Raw genomic sequence first — 12,069 nt, forward strand, 5'->3', positions numbered from 1 at the left:
TATTTCTCCTCCCTGTACACACCAGCATAAATCTACTTATGGGCTTGCTCTAGATTACACACCCTGTGGCCAATATCTGGGAAGGATATTGCTTTAGGAGGTAAGATAAAACAGGTGTCTCAGCTGGTATGAAATCTGAGGCTACAGCTCAGCAACAAATGTAGAAAAGAGGGTAAAAAGATTGTGTGCTAGTTGGGGTGAACAACTGTGTGCTGTGCCCCAGGCACATCCCACAAACCAGGTCAGTCTGTTAACAACTGTTAACCTCACAAACTGTTGGACTCGTCCTCCACCCAACCATGCTTTGAGCTATCTGACTGCATAATAACTGATCTGGTCCCACTCCAAAGGGTTTACAACATAAGAACTTCCTCCCGAAAGCACACACATGCCTTATTTTGCTAATGCAAATAATCCTTTTAACTTCAAAGGGATTAACAAGGAAGGAGTAGCAAAATTAAGCATGTAGGTAAGTGTTTGCAGGATCACAGCCTAAATAAAAGATGAGACAAGAGAAAAAAAAAAGACTGGTAAGCACAAATTGACATAATGGCAAAGTGATAACCATTACCTCAAAAGCCTAAAGGATGAAAGGAATATGTAAAACAGGACACATTTAAGCATATTTTCTGCCTTTTCAAAGGTATTTGTTAAAAAAGAGGTTTTTATTACCACCCCCCGGAAGCCTTTTATATCCATCTATAAAAGTAAAAATCTTAAGTTACTGAAATGGGACACATTTGTATGAGCTTCCACTTGACTACCTAGTCTGCTACCCTCTATTTCTTACCCTAGTTTTAAAATCACTGGTATCAAAATCTTTTTAGCCAACTTCCTGTGAATATTTCTTCACATTTGCCATGGGCATATTTGTTATGCTATTTGGGTTGAGAGGAGCATTAATACTTAAAACTGAAACAATGGCTTAGGGGAATAACATAATGTCTATTTTTTCCCCCTGATTGTGCATTGCCTTCTCTCTTAAAGAATAAGCATGGGTCTCAGACCAGCTGTAATTCAAAGACCCTGGAACCCTCACCTGAGTGGTGTGAGGTTTCTGACAGAGAAGTCTAGTATCATAGTGTCATATTTTAGGTTATTATTGCCTGAGGCCAATTGCTTCACCCCTTTCTAGAGATTACTGAGTCTATAAAGCACATGACATCTATCCAGTCTAGCATCTTAGTCAAAACTCACTTTCTTCACTGGCTTAAGCCAAAACACGGGATGGTGAAGTAAAACCACAAACCTCTTTTGCAATGGAAGCCATAATACTGAGCAGATTGTTAAGACACACAGCTAAAAAAGGTTAAATTTTCTAAAAGTTGTGTGTTAGAGCCCTAAAACCCATGCAGTATGTTTTTCTTTTATGGCTGGCTGGATTGCAGAAGACCCTAAGTTACAGCCTATATATGCTCCCAATGCCATGGACACATTTTTGCTGACACTTTTTTTTTTAATAGTTTCCTTGCTAAAAACAAGTGCTAAAAACTCCTTTTTCTAATAGATATACAAAACATTATATGAAAAAATTCCTGCAAATCAATTTAAAATATTAAAATTAAATACTTAGGATAATTGCAATCGCTGTTTAAAAATTATATGCATGTATATAAAAATGGGTAATACCTTTAGAAAATTATCCAGGAGTCTTAAATGCAAATGCTTGTCTCTGACAAGCTCTCATTCTATCCTCCCCCACGAAGCCCATGTGAATAAATGGATATTATCCTCATGTTCTGTCATATCATCAGGGAAAGAATCCTTGAGACAAGAACCCACAATCAGAGCATGTTTAAAAAGTCAGACTTCCACATCGTTCCAATTAAAAATATGAAGATAAATATGTGCACTGATCGCAATTTCTGCAGTGAAGAAAAGAGGCAGCTTCTCTGTAATTACAGAAGCTAAACTTTGCAACACTTCAAGTATATATAAATCAGGGCTTTGAATTGCTCTGGGAAGTGTGCTGTAGGAAGACAGCATGGCAACAGCACTATTGCCGTGACAGCAAACTTTATCAGCCATACAGACACACATCTGAATTTTGTGAATGGTTATTAAATGTTATCCCATATAGAACACACCACTGAGACTGAATCTGCAGGTCAGAAAGGTCTGAATAACTTCAGTAAAGTATCATGAAGAAGAAGAAAAAAAGTAAGAGAGATAAGAAGAAGAGAGAGGTTGCAGCTTATGTATCTACTAGTACATTAACTAGAGTAAAAAAAATCACTTTTTAAAACAAACCCCATTCTGTAAAAGGAAACATATTGTAGACAACCAGCTGATATTATGAGCCCCCTCAGTCACCTGTTAAAGCCTTATGATCACCTTTAATCCCCTCAGAGAAATCCTACAAGAGCAGGTATTCATTATGTGCTTTGAATAGAAATCAAAGAAATAGCTTAAAAGCAAACCATCACCAAGTAATTTAGATTATATGTCTAATTTACATTAGTTACATAGAATTCATACATTGTTCTCACAAATTCCTGGTCTTCGTGGTTAAAGTGGCATTGTTTAATGCATTCTGCATTCAGAAACATCTGAAACTAAAGGCTAATATGTTGTTTGTGAAAGCAGTTTATCTTTTAAATTCTTTAAAATCTAACTGCTTTCTATACCAAGTCTGAAATCTTGTGAGAAGCTCTGTAAGTATGAGGTGTTTTTAGGAAGTAGTAGCTATTTCACAAAGAACTGTTTAAAGCCAGAGAAGATGACAATTTCAAGCATGTTGTTTGATCTTGTGCTAGAATATTAAAGAAAGAGCCTATGCAAATTTTTCAGTCGGCACTTTTTCACAAAGTTCTGATTCTTTCTTGAATTTTCTTTATAAATTTTTCACATCAGCAGAAGGGAAAATTACTTCATTAGTATACATTTTTCATTCCTTTTGTGTTGAGTACAATGATCTCTTTCTTATTCACTACTGCATTAGCTCTTTAAGACTATTTTTTAAAAAAGCTCTGTCTTTAATACAATCTGTAAAACATTCATATTCATGCCTAAGATTCGCCATGCTGGAACTACCAGTGGTACCTGTTCCCTCTGAGTATGTGCAAAATTATTAGGAAATTTATATGCTTAGTTCCTGCTATATATGTAAAGCATTCACAGTTTCAACAAGCTAAGATTACAAAAAAGCTAATGAGCAGTGAGACAGGTGATCTAACAACCTGTATCTCATGGGCTACTAATATCTAAAGTGGTAAATACTAATCTTTATTTTCAAAATTAGTTCCTGACTAACTTACAAAATAACAGCCATAGAAAATCAAGCACGCTAAAAATCCGTCATATCCTAGAACTGGTCTGTAACAAACCCTAAATATTAACAGTCATACCTTAACCCACCGGGGTGCCATTTTTAGCAAATGGCCTTACTTATCCTTTCACTATATGATGAAGTCTTTTTCTTCCAACTGTAATAAAAGTCCACTTGCAGAAAAATCCTCAGTAGTGGGTGAAAACACTGAAAGTGCACTTAAACTTCTGCAGCTGTGTAACCTTCCACTTTACATCTTCTTATCATAAACCCCCAGCCTAGCAGAAGTGAGGTTATTTTATTAGTGTGCATTATTTTTCTACTGCCAGCTCCCATCTGGGTGTAACAACCTTAGTATCATCAAAAAAACCAGTGTAAGTCTCCTAAAGGAGCTGAAAGAAGACACTGAGATTTTGAGGGGAACACGGGGATTAATAAACTATCGCCCTGTGAATGTAATGATGTCCTCTCTAAAGAGCAAGATTGTTCCTAAAGGTAAATGAGAAGGAGAAGCAACTGCTAGAGCTGCTCCTTGCAAACATGAAAGAACCAACACAATGCTCTGGTGAGCAATCTTTATAGATAGAGCAACTTGGTCTCTCCACTGCAAAACCAGAGAACACTGTACCTGCAGCATTTATTAAAATTATGACAGTCATATCTAGGTTGAAACAAGATTTTTCTTATGTGGCCTTAGGCTTATTTTTCTAATTAGAGTAGTGGTGACCTTGTCTTCTACGTATTCTGCTTTTGCAAAGATAAGCTATATGTATGGCCTCTTCTTGTAACTGGGTCTCCCATAGGCACACAGGGCAGCTGATCTATGCATATACAGGTTACATTTATTATCTAAGTGGTGCTTCCTGCCCAGATCTGGAAATTACCGGGAAAGAGGATGGTGGGGAACATGCTGTTGCCAAAGTCTTGCTCAGACTCTTTGGGCCTGGACTGCAAAGCACGTAATTTGTTCTGAAGGCAGCACCTTGCTTCCAGACTTCATTTTCTTGGGTCCCATCTTGATCATCAGTGAACATTTCCATATTGTAAAAGATTCTTCCAGAAAAGAGAATGGCTGGGACTCATTTGTGCTTCTCGGATGTTATTCAGACTACATGACCAAAATAAAGCAATGCTGACTCAAATCTGGTTTTGCGTTCTGTGAATGTGTAATACTGCTCTGTCCTGTACAGTCTCATATAGCATCATGTGTAGTATTTTCATGTACTATATGAATGTGAAATTCCACTATGATAGCAGCACTTTACTATTACTGTAATCCCACTGTAATCAGAAGGGAGGTAGAATTAAGGGTATCACAGGTAAAGAAGTGATTTCTTTTACAACTTAAACTTTTTCTTTAAAGCACCTTTTGTCTGTGCAACAGTACAAGCAATATCTAACATGGAGACCATTCTTATGTTACCTTTCACATGCATCAAGTAGTTCCCTGAGTGAATGAGGCTTCTCAAGATTGTGCTGTAGCATGACCTAAGCAGACCCTGACCTTCCTGATGCTGACTACTCTACAGTACCCTCTCCCTTATTATGGGCATATTTTTTTGGATAATCATGCAAAGCATCAGGCTGTGAAACAGATATGGCTAAAAAGCCAACCTAGCAACAACAACATAAAGAGAGTTTCTCAGCCTGTTTAGTTTCCCAGCTAGGACAACAGATGGAGTAGTGTGGGGACACAGACAAGCAACTGGAGACAGGACACTGTCAATGGCAGATTGCCTGAAAAAGTCCATGACATAGCTGTCTAACACTGCTCATAGTGAATAAAATCCAGTACTTGAATATGTCTTTGGAGAATCAGGACCAAAGAACTGGATTTACAATTTTTTTCTAAAAACGATTTTTTAATATGCGTTTTTACAATTTTACCAGATGACTGGTCCTGCATTAAAGTGATGTCTTGATTGATTTGGATACATTTACATTAATCAGATTAACTCTACTCATTCAGCATTTTTTGCATAAATATTCAGGTATTTGACATTAGCTTAATTTTTCATAGATTCCAGTGGAAACTAATTAATAAATAGAAGCAAATTTATGCTGGAGAATCCTAGAGAATTTAATTTCCTTTAAAAGAAGGCAGTGCTACTTACCACCTTGTGTGGGAGAGTGATGGGGTAAGGACTGAATCTTCAGTACAAATATCCTCTGAAAAGTATTCATATTCTGTGAAAATCATGCACTATCCTACAGTGAAGCATGTTGATCTGGGAACAGTAAAGTAGGAAAAAACAAATCCTCCAAGACATAGCTAAAACACTGTGGATCTTGTAGAGGATTTTAAAACAAATGACACTATATGTACTCATCTTTTTAACAGTGTACCTATTTGGACACTCAAAAAATCCCCAAAAATAAACAGAGCAAGGACAAGACTGTCCACTAATGGATATTTATAGAGAAGAAAGCCCTAATATCCCTCATACACATCCTTTAAAGTTCTCCCATAGGTGTAGTTTTTATATTTTATAAGCTTTTTGGTCTACTTTTGTCAAATAAACTGAATTAACAAAGACCTGATTTTTGCATTGGTTTAAGTTAACCTTTCTAATCTGGACAGAAATTACTTAGGGAACACTTACATAAATTGCTTTATTGGAAGATTATGGTAGCAGGAAAGTATTAACAGTCCAGCAGAGCGACTTTGCTAGGAAGCTGATGGTAATAATGTCTTCTAATCCCCAGGATGGGTCTAGAAGTTTGCTGCTTTGTGATTTATGAATACCACTGCACAACAACCAGAATGGATTGTGCAGGTGGTCTGCTCTAGCTTTATTTGTAACCATTGCATCTGCTGTCTCTGTTGTGATTGAGAGTAAATGGCACCCTGGTTTAATGCCATGATGATTAATACTTTTGAATTAAAATGTTCTCAGTAGCTAATACTAAGAAATAGCCAAGAGACATGTCCATAATCTACTTTGTCATATCTTAAAAACAAATCACATTCCTGTGCTAATTCCACAATAGTTAAGACTGAGATTGGTGTTACTGCTTTCAAAAACTTCTGCTGACTTGATCCAAACATTGCGCTATTTCATAGGGTCAGTATGTGAAATCCTAATTTATTTCAGCAGGAAGTTGTAGTTTGTCCTATGCACACTTGCGTTCACAAAATTATCCAGCTCTGCTCATGACTATCATCTGGATGCTCCCTGGAGGAGCACTACTTCTCTAGGCCTATCTCAGTTCCAACATGGTGTCCCCACAGTGGGAAGGAAAAAGAGCGGAGTGTATAAAAGACAAGAATGCCAAGGTAAAAAACAGTAGTGGCAGAGAGAGAGAAGAACATAAGAGCTGACAGGGACAAGAGAAAGAGAAGCAGAAACAAGAGAAAGAAGAAGAAAAATCCAGCCTTCTGAACAAAGCCTCTTATCAGACTTTCTAAAGGGATAAAGATTTAAACTGAAGACAAAGAGTAACAGGAAGTAAGACTGAAATACCAACCACTTAAGGAAAAGGAAAGGTATCACCTTTCTTTGGCTTAAAGCCCCCCCATCAAGCATTTCATGTGGAAGCTTGTGTGTCTTCATCAGCTGGTATGAAATTGCAAACCTCAGGCCCATTTCTTTTCCATCATTCCTCTGTTTTCCTAGTGTTCTAAAATACATATAGCTGGTGGCTCTTCCTGTCCTCAGCAGTCCTCCTCTCTGCTGTGCACATGCACAGGCTCACACAGGCTGTGTATGTATACCCACAAACCAACATTTACTTTCAATTACAAGTAATTTGCAAGCTACAAACTCTAAATGACAAAGGAGGGAGGAGCAGAGTTAATATTTCATTGGATGGAAAAGAAGAACATAGAACAAATTTAGAAAGAAGATAGCAGATGAAACTTTGGTCAGGGAAAGAGTAAAGTGGCCATAAGTTCTAGGTACAATACCACAGGTCTCCCAGAAGATGAGCCCAGATGTTATATGGAATGCAGCTCTGACTTTGTCATTGAGGCAAGTGAGAATAAGAAAGAAATAATCAGGAAAAGAAAGATTCCTAGTCTTAAATGCCACCTAAATCGAATTACCCTAAACTGAGGCGAGATCAGAAAGCATTAGCCTAAACTCTCACCTTGCTGTTGTTCAGTGAATGCAGCTTTTTGAGTGTCATCATATTTTCTTTTGTGATACCTGTGATGCAATAGGTTCCAGTCTGCAGAAATGCTGCTCTTGGTGCTTCTTCCTTCCTGCCCATTTCTCAGTGTGGTGTGTCACACTGAGCTGCTGCACTGTATTTTTTTATTTCTTCCATCAGCTTTCATCTCAATGCAAGTAGATCTGCAGCTGTTGTCAGCAGCTCCATAAACCAGGTCTATGCTGGAATATTACAAGCACTTGTAATTATGAAGAGGAGGTAAGTAGGGATTTCTTTATCACTTATTACACTGATTTTGTACCTTGAGATAAAGGTCCCTCCCAGCGTGCATTCTGTATTTCTGGATAGATCTCCAGTGAGATAAATATGTTTTTAAAAATTGCCGCATAATTAAATTTAGGCCTTGAAACCAACATTACAAACTGCCCTTCCCAGAAAAAAAAGATTACCCAAACTTTCAGCTCTTTCCCATCCCTATAAAGAAGTTATTAAGGAAAACAAAATCAAGACTTTGTATTTGCTTGATATTTGAAATGTGCTCAACTGGTAGTGCCTTGGCCTGCAAATTGACTTTGTTACCTTCTTTTCTTAGCTTGGAGAAGGACTGTGGACAATATATTCATGCTACCAGATAAACTTCCTATGGGAATGATTTTCCTGAAAGTGCAAGCAGCTCCAGTACAGTCAAGAAGGAAAACCAACACAGTACTAAAAGTTACGCATTTCACAGTAGTTCCCTAAGAACTAAAGGTTTTTGTGTTTCAAAGTCCTGATACAGGAGAACTACTGCAGGAACTCATTAGCCAACATACCAGTTTTCCTAAGCCAGCTGTGAAATGTGAAAAAGTGTGATACATTCAGACACTGTCAGTGAGGTACACTGGCCAGGGCATATCTGCAGTCTGTGTCTTTGAAGGGGGAGTGGACAAAGTAGAGACGATCCATCCATCTGAGGGTCACAAAGACAGTTGTGGCATCAAGGAAGAGTGGTCAGCCATTAGGAATGAGGGAGGTGGGCTTGCTCACTCTGCCAAGGAAAATCTAAGCAGTATCTATTAGCAGCCTACAACGCTTGAACGGCAATCACAAAGGTGATAAGCAAAACTCTCCTCCATATTAACAGATAGTGTAACAAGGATCTCAGCTAGGGAGGTTTGGACTTGGCTAGGAGGACACTTCAGCGCTGGAGCAGGTTTATACAATTACCTCCCCAGGGAGATAGTAAAATCTCCATTATCAGGGCTTTTCAAGACTTACACAGATAAAGCTACAGCTAACCTAATCTAGCACTGGCAAGAGTCCCAAGCCACTCAGGAGGTTAGACCAGATGATCTCCAAAGGTCCCTTCTGACCAATATTTTTATGACTCTGTGAACTAAAAATAAAGCAAAAAGTCAGGAGTGCTTCAAGATCAGTTCAGTCATGGCAAAGTAAATTAAGCAACATCATCAAATTATTGCTTGGCTGGTGTCACTGACATTTGTAGTGAAGTAAGTATATTTGAATTGCATAATTCAGAATCTTCAATGGCAGTTTCAGTAAGAGTTCTAGTAATGTAAAGTACATGGATTTTAAATCACATTACCCTTTCAACTCTAGAGATGTAAATTACTGAGCAGTACTAGTGGATAACTTACATCAGAGATGTCCAGGCCAAGTTTCATTTATACAGGGACTGCATTCTTGATCAGTTTTATCATGCCAGCACTGTTGCTTAAAGCTAAATCTATTTTTAAATAAAAGCACCAAGCAGATTGAAAAATTTATCCCCTTCTAAAAACAAGGCTTTCCAAAGAAATTCTCCATAAGTGAACAGAAAAGAAAAGCAGCCAAGAGGAAAAAAAAAAAAAAAGAAAACACTGATTAATGAGATTTGTTTGTTCTGGGTGTGATCAAACAGGCCAGCACTACAGTCAGTGATAAAAGAAGGCAAAGTGCTGCACAGACTGCTATATTCATCTGCTTAAAATTCACATGGTCTGAGTTCTAGAATAATTTGCTCCACACCATCTGGCAGACATAAGAAGTATGAATATATAGTGGGGGGATGGCATGAGGAAATTTTCTGCATTTCAGTAGCATGTAGAAATACTATATTGGGGTTTGAAACTTATGTTCAATACATTAAGTGTACAGGTAAGCTGTTAACAATCCAACAAATCCTATTTTTTAAAACACTTAGAGACAAACATACTACACTAGTATAATCCCACTCTTTGTACCTTATGTTTGGACTCAGAATATAACACAAGCTATGAAATGCAATGAAGAAAGTCAGTACAAGTATTCAGCGGTCAGTATGAATTGCACAATGTCATCAATGCCCAAACCAGAGAGAATGACTGCTGTAGCTCTCAGCTGAACCCCTTAGCTTCACTTATAAGCTCAGATTTTAGAAACTTCTGCTTGCAACCGTGAAAACCTTCTGCGTAGGTCAGGGAGAAACCATGGAAGAAAATACTACTAGTAGATTCAAGCTGCTGTGGGATAGAGATATGTAGAATGAACATGCAGGAAGTATGAATGAAAGCCACTTTTCTAAATGTGTTTCTATGTTGTCACTCCAGAGAGCATACTATTCTCATATATTTTACTTTCATAGTTTGCTGTGCAGGCTAGGTAGTTTTTTCTAGCTTTGCATAAGGACCAAACTACTTTCAGCTAAAATGATGGCTGTTTGACAAAGGTATACAATTTATCCATCAGCTATTTTTTTTTACACTATAGAAACCATTTTATTGCTATATTTTTAATTATAATGATTTTGTGACTGCATGCAAGTTTATTCCCATGGAATAGAATGTCAGTTATCAGACTGAGCAGTTTCCAAAGTTTGTCCTGTCCTTTAGCCACCAAGGAATTCTTAGAGAGGACAGAAGCTCATATTGCATATGGATATGTACCTGTGGCTTTTAAATTTGTGCTTAAAAACCTGTAGCTAATAAGACAGAGGGGAGCAGCTGAGTAGCAGATTTCTCTTATGTGAAGTGTCTGTGGAGGTGAGATCCTGACAGATGAGCTCGGACAATATTGAATGTTCCTGGTCTGCCAGCTTTTCCATCCCATCTGAAAGGCTGCTTATATCCCATGGGAAGCCTCTGTATGCCCCTGCCATCCATCTGCCCCAGGTGTATTGTAGCTGCTCTCTTGACTATGGCACATCCCATCCTACTGTCTCTGCCCTTGGAGTGTAACTACAGCAGTGTAAGGAGAGGAACAGTCTCAACTGACTGAAGATAGGTATCCTGAATCCCTTACCAGACAGCTTTAAGGATTCCATCCTCCATAAATACAAAAATTTGGACCAATAAAATATATAAATCCAGTTGTTATATGAAGACAAGCTTGTTAGCTGAGCTGTATGTGTGGGAGCTGATGCTTTCACATTACAAAAAGAAAGAGTTAACCCTTATAAACATCTCTGTCCCAAGGGTGATACTCAGCTGCACATCTTGGATGACCAGAGTGTTTCTGCTTCTCCAGGCTGCTGTGAAGGGTATTTAATTACAGTGATACTGCTGTCCCTGTGCTATTACTGCATTGCAAGGCAGTCATAAAGCCTGAGAAAGCATTCTCCTTCCAAGCTTCTGATGTTAAGTGGCTTATAAAGTTTCCAAAACGTGACCTTTAGAGCTGAAATTTATTATGCTTGCATTATACCCAAGACAAATTTAATTAGGCAGTTTAGAAGAAAACCTGTTTACCAAATGTTAAGTCATCTACTTGGTAAAGAAGTATTTTTTAATTGCTAAAATAATTCTTCAAATGCAGGGGGAAATTGTACAAAAGTGCTCTTTTTTTTCTTTCATTTTAGGCATGCCACATGCTGAAGAGTAATCTCATTTTGTGCAACCCTTCTTCAGATTTCCCTGTGTTGCTTGCAGTCAGTTTTCTCTCTCAGAACAATCTCTGATAGTACTTTCTACATGTTTGCTTTCACTGTCTCAAGTTCATATCTGCAACTTACTGTTGCCAGAGCTATGACAACAGCAAGTGGTGGCCAAATAGAATTCTTACAGTGCATAGCATTCACTTCAGCTTAGAGTGTGGAAGAATGTCAATATCTTTGCAAAGTCAGCTTGTTTATTCTTATTAGAAGGCTGGCTTAAGTATTTTTTCTGTAGAGAAAGATGGCATTTCAGTGCTTAGTAAACTCCTCTTTAAAAGTTAGATCAAGACAGTGACACAGGAAATTAGTAATGCACATAACCATGATTTGACTTTTATCACTGATCAAGTAAAATAAAGAATTCATGGCCTTTTTACAGCATTTTATTGGCATGTGTCAATAGTGAACTGATACAGGTTTGTGCATTTAGCCAGTAGAAGCACAATTACCTCCAAAGATGGCAAACAAGAAGGGAAAATGAGACTGGGGAGAAACTGATTCTGTGGTGCCACAAGGTGTGGCTAGCTGGATACTTGGGGTGAAGGACTAAAAGGCAGATGGAGGACATGAAGCAGTAGTTCCTGATGGTTTGAAAGGGATAGGGGCTGTGCCCATGGGCCTAAACATCACCATCCTCTACTGATGGACCAAATGCCAAGAATGACAAGGAAAATTATAGAAGTGGGGTGGCTGGTAACAGAGGTCCAAGAGACAAAGAACCCTGAGGATGGTGCACTGTGAAATCAAGATGGAACCTAGTCACTTACCATATTTTTATCTGCAATTGTTATTAATAGTT

The sequence above is a fragment of the Cinclus cinclus genome, chromosome 5 (genome assembly GCF_963662255.1).
Source record: "Cinclus cinclus chromosome 5, bCinCin1.1, whole genome shotgun sequence".
Classification (NCBI taxonomy): Eukaryota; Metazoa; Chordata; class Aves; order Passeriformes; family Cinclidae; genus Cinclus; species Cinclus cinclus.